Source organism: Spea bombifrons, chromosome 7, assembly GCF_027358695.1.
Source record: "Spea bombifrons isolate aSpeBom1 chromosome 7, aSpeBom1.2.pri, whole genome shotgun sequence".
NCBI lineage: Eukaryota > Metazoa > Chordata > Amphibia > Anura > Pelobatidae > Spea > Spea bombifrons.
Genome location: NC_071093.1, coordinates 41711177 through 41734364, shown reverse-complemented (window position 1 = coordinate 41734364; position 23188 = coordinate 41711177).

Genomic DNA, 23188 nt, shown 5'->3' with positions numbered 1-23188 from the left:
GTATGAGGGATAGTTCGGTAACTCTGAAGAGGCACGTGTTGGCTACCTCTGAATTGCAATTTTATGATATTTTATGAACTGCCTAAATGACATTACCCCTTAGTTAAAAATCCATGCTTGAATACAGGTGACACAGACTAGCTCTACTTTAAACCTACCACGTTATTGCGTACAAAGTCTCGTTGTAGGTTCCTTGTAACGGGTAAGAGTAGGAAAGCATCTTTTATCTCATTGCGTCCCTGGTTAAACACCTGGCTGGTCAGACTGACCAATATCCACCCCTAGTTTACGCTTGTTACGTGATTTTCTTTTTTTTGTTCCATGTGAAATCGTTATCACAGTTTACCTTTTTAAGTTTAGTTTTGACGTTTTCGTTAGTCGTCGGCCTCGACGGTTTGGAAAGCTGGCTGCCTCCGATGATTAGGTTCGAGAGATTAGACCATCACTCAAGAAATGATGGTCTGTCTTTATTACCCCTTTCAAATAAGAGACTACCCTGCATTAAAAGCAATAACAAAAAATGTTCTAGATTCTTCATTTCGCGCACAAAGCAGAATTATTTAGGCTGCAAACTCATTAGAATAACAGCGGTGTCTGTGCGTCTCCGGACCTGGCCCCACAGAACCTGGATTTAGATATAAGACAGAAAATGACTTTAATGACAAAACAGCAGAACCCTGGTGTCGGATCCAACCTCCCAAACGACATCAGCGTTTATCTTATCCCGGCGGAGCGAATGCAGCTGATGGGGCTGAGCGTTTCATTCCATTGTATCTTAATTATATTATTATATTATTGTTACACCTAATCCTTTCTGCTATCTTATTTTGATGAAGATATCCCTTACTGGATCCTGGAGAAATCTTTCAAAATCAGTAGACGGCTTAAAAATTGTTTTTAATTTTTTATATTTTATTATTTTTTAGTATTTTTAATATTATTTTGTTATATTTTATGTTATTTATTTTTTGTTTCTCCTACAGATCAACATTTTTACAACACAGTAATGGTAATAATAAATACTATTATTGTTCTTCATCTTCTTCGTTGTTTTCTTCTTCGTCCACCAACTTCGTTGTCTTCTTCATCTTCTTCTTCATTATTATTATTTAACAGTATATGTTGTTAATAATGGGATGGCATCGTTGCTTTTTGTTACTGGTAGGGCAAGTTTTCATTATTTCCATAGTCGAATATACCATAAAATAATGGATTTGATTATAATTACATATTTACAGAACACTTTATCCCAATTGGACCCTGGCCGAGAACATAGTTTTTATACAAAAAATTCCCTTTGCATTAAACAGAATGTGTTTAAATGTAATATAAAATGTGGGCATAGATTGGCTCCCCTCTGGCTTTCCTTCTTTGTGTAAACGAATTCGCCGGCTTTTGTTTGAGTCGCACACAACTGTTTGGAGGAATTCCATTTGTGTGTAACGTTAGAATACAGTTACACATTTATTTTAGCGCGCCGTGTTTATACGGAAGGCTGACTGATATTAATATATAATGCTACAGAAATTCTGTAAAAGTGGTGTATTTTATGACTGGTCTTACTAGTTGGCGTCGTATAAAAGCGTGGTGGTGGTAAGGTATTTATGTTTAAGCAACATTTAGCAGCACAGAATTTATGGATCCCCGCGTTCTGATTGCTTCTAAAGTCCGTTTGCTGCTTGGGATTTCCTGGTGTCCCCGACACCAACTCAGTTGTGCAACCTAATAGTTTAGCTATAACAGTAGGCTTTGTAAAGATCATTTAACACTGTGTGTATTTAGGCGATGTGGTGTCATACGGTTTGTTGTGTATGATATAGACACCCTGGTTCTATGCCGTGACGGGTAAATAGGCCCTGAGGGCTGTGAAATTAGGACACGCGGGGCCGGCCCAAAACATTAGGTCCAAGGGATGAAAAGCTTCTCTTTCTCCAGGAATCTATCCCAAAAAAATATGCCTTGGGGCGGCTGGGTCCCATGGATTCACCAAGACCCATGTACGGTCTGGCTCTGAGAATGCCTTAGACAGACATACAGGTGAATTAACGAGGGATTAACAAACATATTTCATATTATAATTGGATATTCCATTAAATCTGTATTCTTTCATATATAACTACTGATGGTCGCTGTCCCCAGGGAGTTGCCCTCTCAGTTGGCGCCCAGGCAGGGACGCTTGCATCGTCATGTTTGTGAAAACATGAAATCTGCCTCCTCCTTAACCCCTGGATATCTCTGACATGACATCAACATTGAACTTTAGCCAGGAATTGGACACACAGCTGGCTGTCGATGCTGTCGGTATTCTGTCCGCATTCCCCCATGCAGCCGTCACTCAGGGAGGACATGACATAGCTGCTAACGCGGCAGACAATGACACGGTAACCAGGACTGTACACACGGCTTCTACGTCTTAATCCAGAGACATCACATGGTATCCAATAACCTTGTTTATGGCCGTAAAAAAAAAACACAGAACTTCAAAGATGTTTTTTTTCCGACCACTTGGTTACGAACAAAACACTAAATTATTTCATCAACTCATTTTCCACTACCAAATAGATGTTATTATTTATTTATTTTTTTTACAAAAGACAAAATGTTCCATAGTTGACATGCGGCGTCTAATGTTTTTGGTGGAACGAAGCATCCCTGATTTCTGCCAGTGTTTCAACCCTGTGCTCTTTTTGAACTTCCCATTCTCTTCTCCCATTCTACCCTCTGACAACCTTTTCCACAAGGCTACATTTCTTATCATTAAAGCCCCGCGCTAACACAGAACTTCTGGCTCTCCATTCATCCGCCCCTTTGTCATTCTCCTTTCTTGCGCCACTCACCTGCTCTCGGTTCTCGCAGCTTCTGCCCTAAAGTCCTTTATCATTTCTTTGCAAACCTATTCACTGCTAGTTTCCATCATAGTTGACCCCGCTCTTTGTGCCCCTCACTTTGTGCTCTTCACTCTGTTACTATCACCCATCCACCCTTTCCCCTATTCCATATTCACATCATCATCTACTATTCATCAACCCCCCCTCAGTCCAATATATCAATATATCAAGTTATTATTATGTACCCATTTTAATACCAGACTTTGTAGCAATGGTAGGTCATGATATGGGGGGGGGGGGTGAGTGATTTGTTTGTCTCCCTATATCATTCATCCTTATTCAGATCCTTCCATTGTTGGGACTTATACATTCCGTCTTCTTATCCCCCCCCCCCAATTACTTTGTGTATCTCTTGCTTTTTCTCTTGCTCTTCATTTCTAAAGTGATTTTGGATTTCGAGATCGATTTAAGGCAGCTGTTCCCCCGCTTAGTGAGACGGCAAACACGTCTCTCCCAAGCAGTTGTGCTGTCGCTTCACAGGCATCACTCGTGTGGGAAAGTGAGCTGCTAATACCCCTTAACCATAGCATCGAATGGGTAATAATTCCTTATTAAAAGCACCATGTCGTGAAAGAAAAGTTTCAGAGAGTCAGGCATTTAGAACTAGATTCCAATGAGAAAAATGGTGGGAACCGGGTCCATAGCCCGGTATTTATAAGTCAGTTAGAAGATGAGAAATAGTGGGAAATACAGAGCAAATTTTAGTAATTATTAGCTACTGTTTCTGAGATGTGAGCTGTGCATGATGAAGGATTAATATGTGTTCCTCACCCACGTCGCTTACCTTTGGCCTTTACTACTTCTGTTGTAAAGTTTACAATCTTTCATTTCATGTACGGAGGTCCAGCTGATGGACGAATCACTATTCCCACCGGTGAACTGATAGAAAATGTGGTGCCGGAGTCTAGCATTCAAACCACTGATTTCTGGCAGGGGCCACGTTGCCCAGGGCCAACCCCACATCTTTCTGCCCCTTTCCTCTTGAACTGACTGCTCTCTGATTATTTGTGACCCTTGTAGAGTCGAGCGTTTTTCAACACCTAAAAACGATAAGTGCTAGCCCCCCTAAATATTATCAGTCACCTGCTCTTGCATTGACCGATGATTCAGGTGTGGACGAAGACCGCTCGTGGAATGCTTTTTGATGGTAATACCGTTGTCTGAATCATACTGTATGGAGAGGAGAATTGTAAGTTCCGCCTCATGTAACAATGCTTCCAAGAATATAATAATTGCATAAACCTAGGAAGGGAACTTTCAACCCCTGAGTTTTTTTCACTAGCATCTAAATAGGGCTGCAACTAACGATTATTTTAATAATCGATTAATCGGCCGATTATTTTTTCGATTAATCGATTAATCGGATAAAAAAAAACAATATGCAAATTTTTCGTTTATTTAAAAGAATTTAATGAACTGGATGTTAAAAAACAACTTAAAATTTACATTAACATTCTTATTTTGTTATGATGTAATAAAAAACAATATTTTCAAAGTACAAGAACCCAAACACAATATTTATGAAACAAAATAACCCCAAACATTCTGAAAAGAGGTGGACTATTACTGTTCAAGAAACTTTGCCCCAGCACTTTGCACTTTGCACCCAGCACTTTGCACCCAGCACTTTGCACCCAGCACTTTGCACCCAGCCCTGGCACTTTGCACCCAGCACTTTGCACCCAGCACTTTGCCCCAGCCCTGGCACTTTGCATCCAGCACTTTGCACCCAGCATTCAGCACTTTGCACCCAGCCCTGGCACTTTGCACCCAGCACTTTGCACCCAGCCCTGGCACTTTGCACCCAGCACTGGCACTTTGCACCCAGCACTTTGCACTGTGCCCCTGCACCCAGTCTCTAACTCTGCCCTGCACCCAGCCCTGCCCCCACATTCTGCCCTGCCCCCACACTCACACTCTGCCCTGCACCCACTCTGCCCTGCACCCACACTCACACTCTGCCCTGCACCCAGTCTCCCACTCTGCTCTGCACCCACACTCACACCCTGCATCCCCACCCCCACTCTGCCCTGCACCCAGTCTCCTGCCCTGCACCCCCCACCCCCACTCTGCCCTGCACCCCCACCCCCACTCTGCCCTGCACCCACACTCACGAACCGCTCTGTGCTTTCCATCTGTTCACGAACCACGACACTCATCAGGCCGGCAGAGGATTGTGAGATATGTGGCTCATCGGGGGCCACGAAGTCGCAGGTCGCTCGCCCCTTAGGTAGAGAGGAGAATGTTAGTTACTGTGGACTGTAGGAAGATACCAATAACAAAAGTTACGGTGGGTAAAGGTGATGGAAAACCCTGGCACTTTGCACCCAGCACTTTGCACCCAGCCCTGGCACTTTGCACCCAGCACTGGCACTTTGCACCCAGCACTTTGCACTGTGCCCCTGCACCCAGTCTCTAACTCTGCCCTGCACCCAGCCCTGCCCCCACATTCTGCCCTGCCCCCACACTCACACTCTGCCCTGCACCCACTCTGCCCTGCACCCACACTCACACTCTGCCCTGCACCCAGTCTCCCACTCTGCTCTGCACCCACACTCACACCCTGCATCCCCACCCCCACTCTGCCCTGCACCCAGTCTCCTGCCCTGCACCCCCCACCCCCACTCTGCCCTGCACCCCCACCCCCACTCTGCCCTGCACCCACACTCACGAACCGCTCTGTGCGAATGGAGCCACTCGCACAGAGCGAACCGCTCTGTGCGAATGGAGCCACTCGCACAGAGCGAACCGCTCTGTGCGAATGGAGCCACTCGCACAGAGCGAACCGCTCTGTGCGAATGGAGCCACTCGCACAGAGCGATTCGCTCTGTGCGAGTGGCTCTGTGCGATCCGTGCACATAGACATGAAGAATACTTACCTCCGGAACGCGTCACATCCGTCACGTAGCTAAAAGAAGGCGGAGACTGCAGAGCGTGTAGCAGAAGCGGGGAACGCTCGCGGAGGTAAGTAAAAGGAGCCGAGTGCTCCAACAACGAATTGATCACTCGATTAATCGATAACGGAAATCGTTATCGATGATTTCCGTTATCGATTATTATCGATTTTATCGATTCGTTGTTTCAGCTCTACATCTAAACTTCCACGAGCTGCCCCAAGGTCAGTCCCTACTTGTTTTCAGCGGTTGTCTCAGCTCCGGGGAAACTCACAGCTCTGCAGGTCGAGCAACTAATGGAAGCTCTCAACAAAATCTCTTTGGTTTCAAGAGATCAAGATTGGTCGTCTTAGCGAATAGGTCACAGATGCGATATACAAGAGAAGCACAACTCCGGTCCTCAAAGGATGCGAACAGGGCAGGGATTATGTTTATCCTTGCATGAAAACAACTAAATCATGCATTTTTCATTGAGATGCCCGTACTCAAGCTGGGATATTTAAAATTGCGGACTGAAGTCCCTGAATAACTTTTCATTTTGCATCTATTAAAATGATCGGCTCTCCTATTAGAAAATGCCTCCTGTACAATACATTAAGTAAGGAAAACATGAAAGCTCTGTTCAAAAACGGCGGATAGAACGTTTACTAACATGGAGACCTGCATATACGTGAACCCTGCATCGATATGCTGAGGAGAAATACTCCCCTTTTCTTTTCAGTATTGCAACACATATTTTTGGTATTTGTAACAGTCGTGGCCTTTTCAGATGTTTGCGTCCCATGGATCTTAATGGCGTCAGCCATCTAAATAAGAAAGGTTCCCATGGAAACAGACAGGGTAATAATCATTAACCCGATTAATATATCATCTTCCTCGTTTAATAGAGGTTTTTAGGAGCCAATTACCCAGATTGGGATCGTCTTTTTTTTTTTTTTGGTGTGCACTAAACTGTTGTTCTTAATTACAACGGAGAAACAGAATGGGATGTAATCTGAATAGACGTGTGCATCGCTGGGCCGCTTTAGCTTGTAATATAACCTTTAGTGGGGGTAGAAGCGCATTGCTTTCCATCTGTTCACGAACCACGACACTCATCAGGCCGGCAGAGGATTGTGAGATATGTGGCTCATCGGGGGCCACGAAGTCGCAGGTCGCTCGCCCCTTAGGTAGAGAGGAGAATGTTAGTTACTGTGGACTGTAGGAAGATACCAATAACAAAAGTTACGGTGGGTAAAGGTGATGGAAAACCTTCCACTTAAAATTAAGGGGATAGTAGAAGTATTATTAAACACTCATCTACAGACACCAGACAAGCCAGAAGACTTGTTTTTTCCCTCAGAAATCTCATGGTGCTGCCACAACCACAAGGGATTCTGGGAAGGCGCATGCAAATAAGGTCAACAATGATCACCTTTTGCCTCTATATCCACTTTATACATGGATCCCTTGAAAGTAATCGCCCGCTGTACAGGACAGCCTTTAGACAAAACTCGGCCATTGTCCTATAATATAGCGATCTTCAAATGTTCTAATCAAATCAAACTCTTCAAAAAATTACTTAAAACAGCAAATGTTAAATGATAAATGTTGTCTAAACCACCCCGAAGCCAAATGCTAACCTAATACTGTCCACAGCCATTGCTACTTAATTTTTTTAAGTTGTTCTTTGGTTTAGATGTCTGGTTCCTTTTGTTAGGACACACATTTTCTGCCCACCCTGTGAGATTCCTTATCCCATCACATATAATACTGGGCCAATTAAAACGGCAAGCCCCGAAGCTGGTTAAAAACAATGTCACGTTTTGTCTTTTACGTGTCCAGATTACAGGGCGGCAGAAAAGGGAATGCTGAAAGAAAGAGGCTTAACCTTCTCCCATTTAGAATTCCGTTATCTGTTTAATAATGAGGTATATTGGCGCAGAAGGCGATGTGTGGCGCTTGGAATAAGCCTTGTCAAACAAGAGGCTTAGCTGCTGTCAAAGAGATTTCATTATTGAGCGCATTTGTGATGCTTACTTAGCTCCCAATCGCACGCAAGACAATAGATCATTAATTGCGGTAGATGCTGTAAGAGTGACGGAGATGAGACCTGAGGTCATTGGCACATTCAGGCCACGATACAGGGTTAGTGGAGTCCATACATGCCTTTCAGGGTCTCCGGTTGGCCAAATAGCCATTCATAAGTCTGAACATAATGGATATCGGGCTTAGAGTTATTAATGGGCCAGATAGGACACCTAATTATTACACTGGAAACCTGAACCGCTTGGGCTATAAAGAAAGTTGCAATATGTAGCCTTTTTTGGACCACATTTTTTTAAGGAACTCGGCAGGTAGGTTGTTCCAAACATCTTGGAGGACTAACCACAGTTCTTTTGTGGATTTAAGCGCCTCAGTTGCTTTTCACCCTTTTTGTAATTCCAGAGACTCGATGATGTTGGGATCAGGACTTTGAGGCCATACCGTCACTTGCAGGACTGTTTGTTTTTCTTTACGCTGAAGATCGTTCTTAATGACTTTGGCTGTATTATTTGAGGTTGTTGCCATGTTGCAGAATACATTTGAGGTCACTCAGATGCCTCCCTGGTTGTATTGCATGGTGGATAAGTATCTACTTTTTCAGCACCCCAGTTCCTGTGGGTTCCTGAAGAGTCGCTTGGCCTTGTTTCCGCGTCAGAGGTATGCCATTTTTCTGGCCACAAGTCTTCAGTGAAGGCTATTCTGATGAGACTTCTCCAGACAGGAGATGGCTGTACCAGAGTCCCATTCATTTAACTATGCATTCTACGGGGCTCATCGGGGTTGGACCTTCATAATGAATCGCCAAGTCAACGAGCTGAAACACAACTCTACTGCAGACAGCTCTTCCCTTAGTGAATAAACCCCAAAATACAAAATCTTCCAGAAAAATTCTCTCTGTCCTAAAAGCACACTTCCGTTTCCTAGGATAAAAACTCAATTTTCAAGTTATTCTAACGTAGAGGGGGCTAACGTAGGCGATTGGGATTTCTAATGCTTGTGAGGTCCAAACAAGATCAGAACTTAATGCGGTCAGAGATACGTCTTAATTCCCAACATAACTAAATCAAGCCAACAATTTAACATTTTAAGAGTGCAATAAATAAATATGTGGTGTGTTTTTATTTAAGTTTACTTACAAACTTCCTTTGTGATTTATTTCACTTGTCATTTTTCTTTGTACACCGACCGGCAGATCCTTGGCAAATGTCATGTTTCCAAATGTGGAGCACGTCGCTCTCAGCCGGTGTGGCGTATTTTTTGTTGTTAATTATAGCACCTTAATGCTTGCTTTTATTTATTATGTGGTTTTACTGACCATTAAACCCACACGGCTAGATTGGAAATCATTTGCATTCATTACGCGGCGTATCGCAGAACAGAAAGTGTATTCGCCTTAACAAGAACAGAACGGGGTCATTTAATAGACTTTTGAACATTTCATGTTAAACCAGCAAGCAGTTAATTGGCGAACATTAACATCTCCGTCCCAAAGCAAAGTAAACCGGCGTTCTTTTGTCCCGTAACAAAGATATCAAATAGGCATTTGGGGTTTACCTCTAAGCCTAATCATAGACATTAAAATAAGCAATCGTAAGGGATTTTCCAGGATCCAATATCCTTAAAGTAAAAGCATTGCGTGATACAAAAAGAGTGCAAAACAAAAATCCCCACAAAAATTGGGCTTTTTGGGTCATTTTGGATTTTAAGGAAGAGTCATGCGAGGTTCTGGAGAGTTATTTAAATTGGACAGCCCAACGCCACCAATGCTTCATCTCGCCCAGTGTCCTGACCAGCTACAAATATCAGCCGGAACCATATATGTAGCCAGAAGGTTTATTCCTCCGAGTCCCCAATGGTAATCGCTCATGAATATTTAAAGAGTTAAACCTCTAGGAACCAGATTCCTCCGTGTTCTCTTGGGAGGCCCGCAGAAATGTCGAGCCGTTCCCCACCAGACTGCGCTGGAGCCTCTTCTCACTGTGGAAATTAGAAGCAGAAGCCGTGGAACAGTGACAAAAATCTGCATTACGTTATACCGTTCCCTTTTTTCCTTAAAGATGTTATAATACAAGGTCTTGAAAAGTATCCAGCGAACATCATCAAAGTGGTAGACACACTTTATAAAAAACAATTGTTTTTTGAAGGGGCGACGGGGCGGGCCGCCCATCTTGTTTCCTAATCCTTTTTAATGCCAGTTCAAGTACAAAAAAAAAAGTAAAAAGGATTGTGTTTTTCTGAAGTGCAGATATAATTAAAGTTTAGTCAGTAGTATTAAATATATACATTCTATGCTATATTAACCCTAAACCTTTCATATCGATTTCACTGAATGTTCTAAAAGTGGTATTTTATTTTTTTTTTGCCAAATGTTTGGCTGCATCATATAAATGGGGAAATATACATAAAATAATATCTATATATTAACGTTTATAGAGCTGCGCTGTGAATATAGAATACTGGGAACTCCGTTACTTTTGTGTTCAATAAAGCGCCGTAATCTGATGAAAGTGGCAGCAACTCCCATCATAACGCTAGATAATAGAGAGGTTATATGCTCACATCATATCGCTGTATTGGAGGGACTAAACTAAGATGCTGATGCTCAGGATGCCTGAGAGGTCCAAACTTGTTAAACTTGCTAACCAGTTACATTCTGGAAGAGCAGATAGATGCGGGCAAACTTGTGAATGTCATCAAATGACTTTCCTTTCGTCCGGGGGGGACTGCGATGCCTCGATTTCTGTTCCTATCCATCGCTCAGTAGGGAAGCCATAATTGTGTTAGGCTTCAGAAATGTTACCCCCTGATAAGTAAATCTAACTGTAAGCCAGCATTATTCAGGCCTGCCGAGGTGCATCAGGTCAGTCACCTCACAAGCTTAAATTAAATTCTAAACATTAACGCCTGAGGTCTGAAGGACTATCCTGCCAGCCCTGACCACAAATGGCCAAAAAACTCCACTTTTCAAGCATAAAAATTGCTTATTTGTGAATGTCTCTGGATGGGAAGACACACAATCGCTGAACACTTTGGTGGTAACCACACTTCTGAAGATTCTTCACACAGGGCTGCAGGATGCCGTGACCGGCACCCAACGCTTTGGACTGCCTTTAGAAATGCAGGAGGGTTGGCAGGTATGGTTGATTGTTGATCCAGGGAGAATTAAATTTGCCATATTGGACTTAAAAAGATATGTTCCTCTTCTGAAAGCAAATTTGGAAAGAACTTCAATAGAATTTTTTTTTTATTCTTTTGGTCCAACAAAAACATCAGGAGGATTTGCAGAAGTTTAACTTGATGAACGTGTGTCTTTTTTTTTTCTAGCAGACTCCATCATTATTTTACAGTTTCTCCTTTAAAGATTTACAGATTGCAATCAAAGCTTCACAAGGCTCCGAAGGCGAGTGAGAGAATTAACTAACGTCTACCTTACAGTATTCTGTAACGCGTGCCAAGTGCATTGCACATCGTAAGCATGGATCGCTTCCTTTCCCTCGGTCTTATTTCTGTATATTTTTACTCATTTATAAGAGTGGGAAAAATACAAGAAAACGCAAATATTCACGTGTAATGGAGTTTTGATAATGCCCAGTAAGTAAGAGAACCTTAGATAGTCTCCAATATTGTATCTACACATTAGTGGGGTTTATTCACTAAACGGGTAGCTTGCAGAAGTGCTGTCATTTACACCATTTGCTATACATTAAAAATCTCCAATAGGCTTCTGCTTTAAGAAGCACCTGACTGGCCCTGTATAATGCATAGTTAAATAAGTGAGTCCCCCCCCCAGTGTCTCCTCACCCATTGAATTATACATTATGTAGGGCCAGCTCAGCCCTTGTAGCTGGATAAACCTGGATCAACACTGTTGAGTATAGTTGATAGATTTGATCTGTTCTGCTAGTTTTCACACCGTTTCTTATTCCTTGCTTAATAATAGAATAAGATCTACGCCAATCAAACCAAACATTGAATTCTTCTGAATTTCTCCGTTAGACTGCATGTCGATATAGTCACGTCTCCAAACATTTAGATGAAGTAAACATATTTTGTACCCGACACATGGCAGGAGACAATTCATTCACTTCGAGAACGTAGTAAGAAAACGACTCTTTGATCAATTCAACTGGTGGAAGCGCAACACGGCCATCGGGAAGGAAGGGCACAATAATAAGGGACCCTCCGTATGTAAAAGATCTGTGGGATAATCATCTGTAAATTCAACCAAATATTTTGTGGGCGTTGGAATATTGAGGTTCCCCGTTAGCACGGGTTCAGCTTGGGCGAGGTATGCCACCTGAGAATTGTGCCATGGTCTTCGTTCTGCAAAAAATAAGACAATTTAGTTTTGCCCGGCTCCAGCGAAAGACTTGAGACCGTCATGGGCTGATAGGATAAATCTCACCAATTGTATTACATTTTCTTTTGTTTTCCCTTATTATTTATCATACGAATGTTAAAATAAACCAGATGTCTACCGTTCCGTTCCAAACCAGCAAAACACAACATTAAAGTGATACAAAGTCTCTAAAAAAATAAAATAAAAACAAAATGTATACGCTTTTCACTTGAAAACAGGGGTGGGAATTATTACTACTCGTTTAGGGTTGTTTTTTTTTTATTTTAAAAAAATGTTTTATAACTTTGGCATTGTTGGATCTTAGCTGTTTAGTTTTGGTTTTGATGGAACATTTTAAGAGGGGGGGGAGCAATGGGGAATATTAAACAAAAACCAAAAGTTTGCAGAAATTCCAGACCCAAATATTTGTGTGAACGCAACCCAAAAATATGCTGTTTTTATTAACTAAAATAAAAGCAATAATAGAGGTTGAATTCTTATCTGGATTGGCTTAATGTTCTATAATAGTATGAAAAGTACTGTATCAATGCCTTAATGTGTGTTTGTTTATTAAAGGTGCGACCGATGTGTTGTTTATAGGAAGCCGGTAGAATTTCAAGGTGTATCGCGTTGATTGCCATTTACAGCAACAAGCATGCGGTTCTAACCAAAGTACAAAGGATAGACATTTATTATTATTAATAATACTTAGTTTGTTACTTTTTTTGCATTTTACCGCATACATATCTATCCGTACATTATTATTTATCATAATTTCATTTTGCTCTTCGCTCCTGAGATTCGCTGAAGCAGGGTAGATACTTAAAGGGACACTCCAGCCATCCTTTAATGCATATGATAGGTGAGAGGTCCCTTTAAATGTATGTTCAGACCCCTACCTGCTTGTGCTGAAAGGACTCCAATTCATTTCAATGGGAGCGGTTGCTGATTGGCTGCTTCAAGAATCCTCAGACCAAGTAAGAGAAGGGCTGCTGCTGTGGCAGATTCTACCCCAGGTAAATGCCTAATTCATACGCAATGGGTTTTTAGGAGACCCCCTGGCACCCTGGGGTGTTTTTTAATTTGGTCCCAGTATGATAACTCTTAAATGGTGCAAAACAGCACAACCACATCCTCGACGGCAGATCACAGGCTGGTTCTGCCGTTTGAGTAGCTGACTATTAGCGTTATACGCTTTCAGTAATCTGTCTAGGTTTTTAAACCTTTTGAGTCGCTAGGGCTTGTTTTTCGATCATCTTCGTCTGAAAATCGTACCCTGTTTTTTAAGCTATATGAGATGTATCAGCATTTATCCCTTCCATATTAATGATGGGTCAATGAGGGGTCAGAGGTTTAAATGATGGAGGACAGCAGCTGCCTCCAGAGCCTGACTGGCAGATGCCGATAGGAGGACTTGAATTTCCAGAGGAGGCAGCTGTGAGCGGCCATGGTTGGGCCCCTGTGCCGGTCGTATTTAAGACCCCAGGATATTAGCCCACATTTGCTAAACAGTGCTTTACGGAACACTTTTCCTGCGCATCCACATAAAAAGTATTAACCCGTTGTGTGATAAGTAGGCAGTCAGCATTACACACGCGTCAGGAGTTCTTGTAGGCAGGGGATGCCTTGGTGAGCCACCTGTGCTCAAGCAGAGATTCTTAACACTCTTTGCATCAGAGGAAGCTTTATGAAGGACTGCACCATGATACACTGTCGCTATATACCCTTTGAACCCCTCGTACCACACGGGTCCCAGTAATGTGTCCTGAGAGGACTTTCAATTGTAGAAGAGCCTCCATAGGACATAAAGCAATGCAGTCCCACTAATGGTAGGCAATAAAGCCATGATGGGGTTAACTGATGGCTCTATAATGTGGCAGAATCCCCGGTATTTATGCTTTTAAGTATTTTCTGGGTTTGCGCTGATTTCTTGGTGTTTTGTCGGTCGGTTATTTCATCAGCACCCCGAGGTTAGCATTTCTCTGCTTGTCGCGTTGTGCTCCCCTCTTTGTGCGTTTCTGGGCGCTTTACCTTTTGGGTTATATATAGTGTATCGAAGGATGCGGCACGCTATGAAAAAGTCATCAATGGTCATAAATCCTGAGAACCCTCTGATATTAGATTATACTTTTTACAATCCTTTGGCTTGAATGGGCTGTTAGGGGGATGATTGCAGCACATTAGGAAAATGACTGGTCGTCTGTTTTCATTCATCAACCACAAAAGGGGAATCAAGATCAGAAATTTCCAAGACACAAAAGGAAAAAAAAAAACTGGACCTGGAATGATATTTATTTAATGGTTTAAGTCAAAGCATTCACTTTCATTTAGCTGAATATCCTATGACTAGACATACTTTGACAGCCAACGTTACATAAGTTAATTCTTCTTAGCCGCATCTGTTAGACATTCGTTTGTAAATTGAAGCAGTCTCCTCTGGTGCACGAGGGGTTAACAGCTTTTTTTTTTTCTCCCTCTGCCACATTCTTTATGTTTTTTGAGACACATTTTCAAAGTTCATCTATAAGGATGAAGAGGGGAAAAAAAATGTATCTGTTTAACTAAGCCTGCGTAAAATGATTCCTCGTGTTCTGGATTACGGGGGTAGGAGTATTGGACCCGGCCTAATGTCGGGTAAAAGAAAGGGGAAGGGGGTAGTTTGTGAGGGTCCGGTACAGGAGGGTCATTAAAATGGTGTCGGGAGCTGTTTTGTTCCATGGGCTGTAGAACGTGGCTTCAAGAAACACTATGTATGTAATAAAAGGTTCTTTACAGTAAGAACGATAGTTATTCGGAATTCACTAGCCATAGAAGTTGTGCTATCAAAAAAATAGCAAACAAATTGCAAAAAATTTGATTCTTAGACACAAAATATACTACGGCTGGACTGGTTTGGGAGCACGCTTTTCACTGGCAATGGCTGGTTACTTACTGGACGTAAAGTGATACTATTATGGAAATGATCCACTGTTTGCTATAAAGTATGTATTTATCAGTAGAGGATATTATTACCGTCTGATTCATGCACACTCAGAGGTGACTTCCATTCGGAATGCTGATCATCGTTTCTTCATGGAGGAAGGAGACAATGACAGATCCAGAAATCATAGATTGTGGCCACAAAGAATGCAAAAAGGGGGGTATGGGAAAAAGCTATGTGATTTAATTTAAGTCTTATAGCTCGTTTTCCTGGATTCTTCTGCTAATCATCCTTCGTTAGATGATAACCAGTTAGGACCAACCGCGTACTTCTGAAGTCCATCGGAAGGAAATGTGCTCCACAAAAGTATTTTTGTGCTATTTTTATTACAGGGAGTAGAACAAACTTTACGACTCATGTAATAAAACTCTATTATCCGGCGACATTGTGAAAAGGAATAAATGTTAATGAACTGTATATGCTGCTTGGATCTTGAAGCAAAAAAAAATGGCAGAAAAATCGGAGGCAACCTAATAAATCACAGATACCCCCTTAATGTACAGGTGGCACACGCCACTTGGCATGGAAACCAGTAAATCATGATTTACGCAAACACGCTTATGTGACGAAACACGCGTAGTACGGCAAGATGGTTTTAGTAGATTTAATGTGGTGTTTATATTTTTGTATAGGTTTTTAGGTTTTTTTTTACGTCTACACATCATCCCATCTTGACGAACCAAGGCGCACAACAATGCACATTACGTGGCCCTGCAATAGTGAGTCAGCACTCATGGAGAGTACGAGCTGCAGTGAAGACACGGCTCCGCATGAAGAGATTACAAAGCGAGGGAGAGCTGTACTGATGATGGGAGTGTATGCGTGTGTATAGTGTTAAATATAGTGTGTTTGTGTACGGTGTAAGAGTGTGAATGTATGAGTGTATGGTGCGTCTGTGAGGCTATGGTGTTAGTGTGCGTGTGAGTGTTACTGTAGGGTGCTGGAGCATATCGTGTAAGGGTGTGAGGGGTGAGCCAAGGGTTAGTGGTGTGAGGGAGACAGTGCGCAAATGTGCGTGTAATTGTATATTTTGAGTGTGAGTGAGTGTGTTGGCGGGGGCACCAAATAAATACTGCACCCAGGCCCCAGTTACCCTAGGCTCACCCTTGGTCACTCCACTTGGACGTATTAACGGTTAGGCCAATTCGGAGCCGAGTGGCGGCCTGTCTGTGCTGGCATCATGGAAGTCTGTGAACCAGGTTAGTGCTGATGTCAGCGAAGGGGAGGAGCTTAACCAAGGGGAGGGGCTTATCATTTCTGTATAGTGTTTTTGATGCATAGGCAGAGGAAGGGTAAAGTTTATAAACACGGAGGTGGTTGTCATGAATTAATTGAATGGTTAGGAATGGTGCTGGGTTTGCTGGTAACTCGGTCCTTTAAAGTGTTAACCGGTATTTTTTGTGACAGGTGCACTTTAAAGGCACTGTAATGAATTGCAGCGTAAACACTTCTGATTTGATAAACATTGGTTTAAGAACAAAGAGTAACCTTGGGGAAAATAGAAGTGCGTAGTCGGGGGAAGATCCCCCTTTATTTCTGTTCTGAGCGGAAGCCCTATCTGGGACAGGGAAGGCTTCTGTGGCGCATGATGGGGCTGTGTGGGCTCAATGCTCTGCAGAAAATGACAGATGGGGTGTGATGGCCTGCGCTGAGTTCAGAGAGAGACGGCCTTTGATCTCTGCAGGGTGCTCCCCCAACAATCCGCAGGCGTCCCTCCACGATCCCTTCAGCATCAGAACCCTTTCCACCGATAAGGATCATAATTCTCACCCCCCCTCTATTCAGCAAACGCGGTCCACGTCTCCCAATTCACCGTAAATAATTACTTTACACAAAATCACGTTCGATTAAAATATGATGCCTCCGTTTGCCGTCATTCACCTGTGTCCGGGATCTGACGGTATAACAATACCCAGAATACATTTTTTATTGAATAGCCCACATTTTGCTCTGCCGGGTTGCCTGGCAGCACAAGGGTTAAAGTGCTGCAAGTTTATTTAAATTCACTTCGTACATCACAAGCCGACTGTAAGCTGAACCAGACAGAGACAGGGCCCGAGGTGTTTATTGCAGGAATAACTGCAGGGGATTTTGAATGTTGTACATTCTCTGCGACATATAAATCCTTGCTGTGTCCTAGAGGCCCCGTTAACATTATACATAAAGAAATCAAATAGGCCTGGACTATTATTAAAGCGTTGCCTATATGCCGCAAGACGCAAAGATTACAAGGTCTGCTCCAAGACGCTATTGTAGTCTTTTCGGCTCCATAAAAAAATGGGTGGTATTTGGAAAGCAGATCGTATATTCTCCTGCGCGAGAAACCGCTGCCGGAGCCTGGAAATACAGCGCGCAAGATCCCTGTCTTTACTTCATTAAATTATAGGACTCGTGCTCTGGCGTAGTGGCGGGGGAAGCAATATCTGGCTGTATAGTGTCACGGAATCCCCGGGATTCATGCCGTAGGTGCTTGGTATTCGCTGGGGATGCGTTGAATTCTTGCTTTGTGCACAACTTGCCTGTTGCCTCAAAAATATTGATGGAAAACTCTTACAATCTCCTTATATCTACAGAGAAAACTTTGTTGGGCAAAATCATTGATTTTAATGATGAAGAGAGAGGAGCATGTCCACCTAACCCAACATAATGTATCAGTGCAGGAATGTGAGTGTTGAATAACATTTGTGGCCGGGGCATATGGTCCCATCCATCAACACCCATAGTGTGGAGTTCAGATGCAGGCGGAAGACCGTGTGCTATAAGCACCTACTCTGAAAGGGCCAGTCTTCGGTAAGAGCCACTCAGCCGGTGCTCCATGAGTGGTGTCCTCTCCATGCTGGAGATCTTGGTATATGGAAGTCTTGTTACTCACTCCTAACCATAACGGTGCTGCCTTTGTCTCTTTATGACCGGACAGCTTACATAGATGAGGAGAAATTTCCATTTCTAACCAGAGGCCCCTATTGGTAAAACTGATGAAAATAAATCTTCTTCCCCATCTACAACCTCCTTCAAAAATAATTTATCGTCTTAGCACGCACCCCCCCTAAACATAAACGTAGCTTTTCTTTTACCGTCCGAGCCGGGTCCCTGTTACTCGTTTTACAGTTATGAGGAATGTAAAGTATTGAAGATCTTGTGGCCAGCTTTGGCCCAAACTCTGGTGTTTGTAGAGAGCGAGGCCCTTCTTCTTAAATGAGATGCATAACTTGAACCTATAACCCCTCGAAGGGGGTAACGGCGTATTGAGAAGAACTGTCATCCTCGTTGCGCAATCTTATTGAATGTTGCTGAGAAAAATATGTATGAACACCACTTCAAACGACATACTTTTTGGGTTATTTTTAAGGCTTTCTGTTTATTAATAAAAGCTCAAATCCTGGAGAAAGAAAAGTAGAAAAGTTAAAGTCAGTCCATAGCGCAACATTGTGTGCGGCTTGACAACCACTTAAAAGTGTCTCCCTCGAGTGGCCTTTCCATGTGCTTAGAGCTTCTATAACAGAGAAGCCGCTTCAGAATACAGAGAGCGTATCAGCCGCAAATAGTATTTGATGATTGTATGGCGGCATTAGCTGGCTCTGACGAGCTGCTGACCCTGATATATGTTCGTACGTAGTGTGGCCCGTCGCAGGCCCATCATCGTTGATATTTTACTGGGAAGACCTTTACTTTTTACAGAATTAAACATCGCAAGCGGCAAAGCCCAATTTGAGTCATCCTCTAAACATGTCCTGATTATGGGAAAGGTCCGTCTACCTGTTTCTTGGACCATACCATCTGTCTTAGGATAACAGGTGAATAAAACTAAGGTAGACAGAGGTCACGGAGGACGATATCCAGGGCGTGTGTATAAGTGATCCGTTCACGCCACCAAGTGACAGAATACTTTCCAACGAATGCAGCAGCAACCCAAGGAAAATACACTCTCTAAATGTCCAACACCATATAAAACCACAGAGAGACAAAAAATACCACAGTGTAGATAATAGTAATAATGTAATGTAATAATAATAAAGCAACAAGTTCGCCTTTGTAAATGTACAGTTAACTAGCAGTCCGAGAAGGGCCAATGTTCTCATATTCATACTAATCTTTCCCCTAATCAGACGGTCTTCCAAGCGTATACACGGGTTACCGCTGTACATAACGTATGGAAGGAATTCGATAAACGGAATATGCAATATAATAAATAATATAACTGTGAGCCCACCGTGTTTCGGTACCACCTACGGAGTATCCTTATATTCCATTAAAGAGAAATAATCCCCAAAATGTATATAATATTATGTGTAAACACCGCCTTAGCGTAACGTTCTGCTTCGCGCTGGAGCCTGTTGTCATTAAATGTTATGATTATGACTTGAAGCAAAACGTTCCATGCTCTGGCGTTTACAAATCGCATTTCAGTTACACGGCTCTTCGCTCCAGTGTTAAAAATCCACATAACTGAAACTCCAGAAATTGGCAAATATGGCCAGGAGACAGCGTAACAACACGAGAGACCGCGGCGTAAACCAGGCGGGCCCTAAATGCGTGGAACCCGCAGCGCTCATCACCCCGCGTTTACCGGAGCTCGGTATACTCCAAAGAGGCAGCAGAAACGGGAAAAATGGGACCTTTCTACTCGATGGAGGCTCCGGGATTATTTACTAATAATAAATATGTTACATAAAAATTTTATTAGGGTAGGACAGGAAAGTGATTACTCCTACGAAGGACGCAGTATCTGCTCTGTAACCGGCCGGTCAGCGCCTTTAGAAATGTTTTTAACATGTTATTAAAAATATCACGTGTGTAATTTAAACATTAATGCGGGGGATCATGATATTGCTATCCATCAATACACTTTTTTGCTACGGTTAACTATTTAATTCTCGTGATCAAACCATCAACATCATATATAATATATATATATATATCGGCCGCAACCTGCATGTTTTTTTTTTTTTTAACTCATAAGATGCCAACTGAGGTTAGTCGCACCTCTGACCCTCTAAAGAGCTTATAGGACGCGCAGGGATAGAGTTGACGCGTTGCCAGGCTTGGCAAGTCTACACACGGCTCTTGTTATTAAGTTGGCTCCATCCCTTCTGTCTCCCCCTTCGGTCCCCATGTCCCTTCTGCTCTGCGGCGGTGACATCTCCCCTGCCTGGTGCCTGAGAAGGCTCCCTCCTCTCCCGCAGAGCGGAGCAGAAACATGAAAGCATGCCTGGGTGCGACAAGCCCGAGATCCTAGGAGACGGACATGAGCTCACACTGCTGCAGAACAATAGCCGGGCCCTGTTTGTCTCTAGATGATGTCATCGATATCACGGCAGACAAACACACGCACACAAAAGCAAGTCCCCGAGCTTTGAAGTTCTCCTGCGGGGTCGGGATTGATGGGGGTAGGAAAAGCTTTACCCCGTTTTTAAAGGCAAATATTATAAGAAAGCCCTGCAAGTAAAACCCATCATGGACCAAATATTATTAAATGCTGTTCTGCTGATGCGCGTGTATTTGTACATCCGGAATATTGGAGGGGGTTTTACAGATGAGGAGATATCCTATGACGCAAACGTTTGTAAATAAGGACAAACCGTTTGTCTCTTCTATATATATACATAAAAAATTAAAACAGGTAAGTCTTAAAAGTGATCCTATGACCGTACCGACCGGTGGAATACTTCCGCTGATGTGCGATTCCATCGGTTGCTATGGTTACACAATCACTTTTTAATCATTGCGCCCGAATCACTTTTAATATATAATCCCCAACGTCCGCAGCGGTCTGATACACGTTTACACGTTAGGGTGAACGCGATGGAAGGAACGTGGGAAACGAGGGAAGGAAGGAGACGAAGTGACGGCGGAATGAGATTTAAGAAACAAAGTCACTTTGACTGCAGCGGTTTCCCTGGAAAGCATCTTGCGCACGACCTGTTTGTCACACACATAATGCAGCGTTCATCACTGTGACGCCATGGATCTGACGCGAGGAGGCAGGTGGTATTCCGTCGTAGCCGCATCTTTACCCGAACTCCCGATGAGCTGCGTACCTCTACATGATGAATATTAACATCATCTCTGTCCTTTTCAAACCGTTTGCTGGAATACGCCAAAACCCCGGCTTCTTTTCATAAAAGTATTCTATTTTTTAAATACGGTCATTGATTCTGATTTATTTAATAAAATAAAAATAACCCCATAATGAAAACAGTGTGTATGAGGCCACGAGATGTTATGAGTAACGTTAAAAAAATACTCATTTATGCTGCCACAAGCCATTTCACTTCACAGTCTGTTTGTATTTTTCCTCTATTTATAACAATTACAATTTAAAATATATCTCCTCCCCCCTCTTCTTCTTGACAAGGCTACGCGATCAACGATCAGAGTCTAAGAATCTTAACGGGGCGGAAGACCACAAAAATGAAAGTTACCGTGTCTAGGTTCGCTGGGTAATAATCTAGTCCGGCACATATTATTTCATGTATTTTTTTCTGATTTTCTTGGCAGATTTAAGCGTTATTGGAGGGTGGGGAGGGTTTGAATTCTTCATGCAGGTTTTATTAATTAATTTCTCATTAACGCTGGAAAAGATCAAAGAGTGATGTCACTCATGGCGACGGGAGAAAAAAACTGAAAAAAAGGAAAACCAAGAGGGAGCAACAATTGGGATTCTGTAACGAGTGTTCTAAAATAGATTGTAGTGAGTACAGGAGAAACACCACGATTAGACCATGCGGTAATAGACCACCCACGGGGATTATATTCCATGTTATTTATAGAGCAGATCTCGTGGCACGACTTCAATCAGGGAGGACGAAAGTTAACAATAACATTAAAATTGACCAAATTATACAATATTGACAATAAGAGTAAGATACGTTAAGATTGTAAGCTTGCGAGCCGGGCTCCCTCCACCTAATCGGTTTGTCTTAGGCTGTCAGTTCTCGTCTTGTCAGACCCCTTGAATATATGGATTGTATTAAGCGCTGCGTAAATTGCTGGCGCTGTATAAATAAAAAATAATAATAATGTTTAGCCTGTATTTCCCCACGCCCAACCCAGGGCATCGCCCGCTCCACAGTCGATTAATGACATCATCTCTGACGTGCCGGTATATCACATCATATCCCTGACCTGCCGCCATAACCTATTCAGCATATTCATAAAAAAATGGAAGATGTACTTTTTTGGTATTTTAATCAATTATTGATAAGCTCCGTATTAGATTTTTTGGGATTTGGGTGTCATGCCTAGTTATTTAAAAATAAAGCGCTCTCTGCGTCTGATTCCATCAAAGCGAAACACGTAGGTGGGGAGCCCCTACAAGCTGTACCCTGGAAGTGATGTGACGGGTTGGATGTGGAAAGCGGAAGCCGCCCCCCGGCGTAGAAGGGGAGATTATTTTTATTAAAACAGTGACCATGTGAGTCAGAACATTTTAATCGTCCAGAAATGATGATGCGTAATCTCAGCCGCCTACCAACGCCGTCCAGAAGTTTGCTTAATGTCAAAATCTCAGATATGCAGGGCCTTAATTATTCCTCCCCTGGATGTTAATAGGGATACCAATGGGTTCAAAGAGCCGTGGATTGTTATTTAAAGGTTCAGTTCCTCTATTTTTTTATAGCTCCATATTTTTGATATGAATATATGATAATATGATATTTTTTAATGAATCTATACAGGAAATGAGGACATTTTTCGTTTTCTCAGAACCATTTTAGGCGTGAGGAATGAAGTAAAGGCACCGAGATGATTGCGCCAGAGCCGGAGACGGGTATTGTGTCTGAAATAGGATGTTTGGGAGAAATTTTCAATAGAAAGTTGCACTTTTAAGGAATTTCTATTAGTATTACTGGACACGAATCCTATCGCTCTTCATTCCTCATATCCTTTGATACATTCCATTCTGCTTTTAGGGCTAATACCACAATAGATCTTTCCCAGAACCCGCTCCCTCCCCCCAATGACATCCAAGCAGTTCAAACAAAACTCACTTTGTAGTAATACGATCTATGAATAGGTTATGAAATAATTCATGGTAGTCTGCCATCTTCTTAAAGGGACGGTA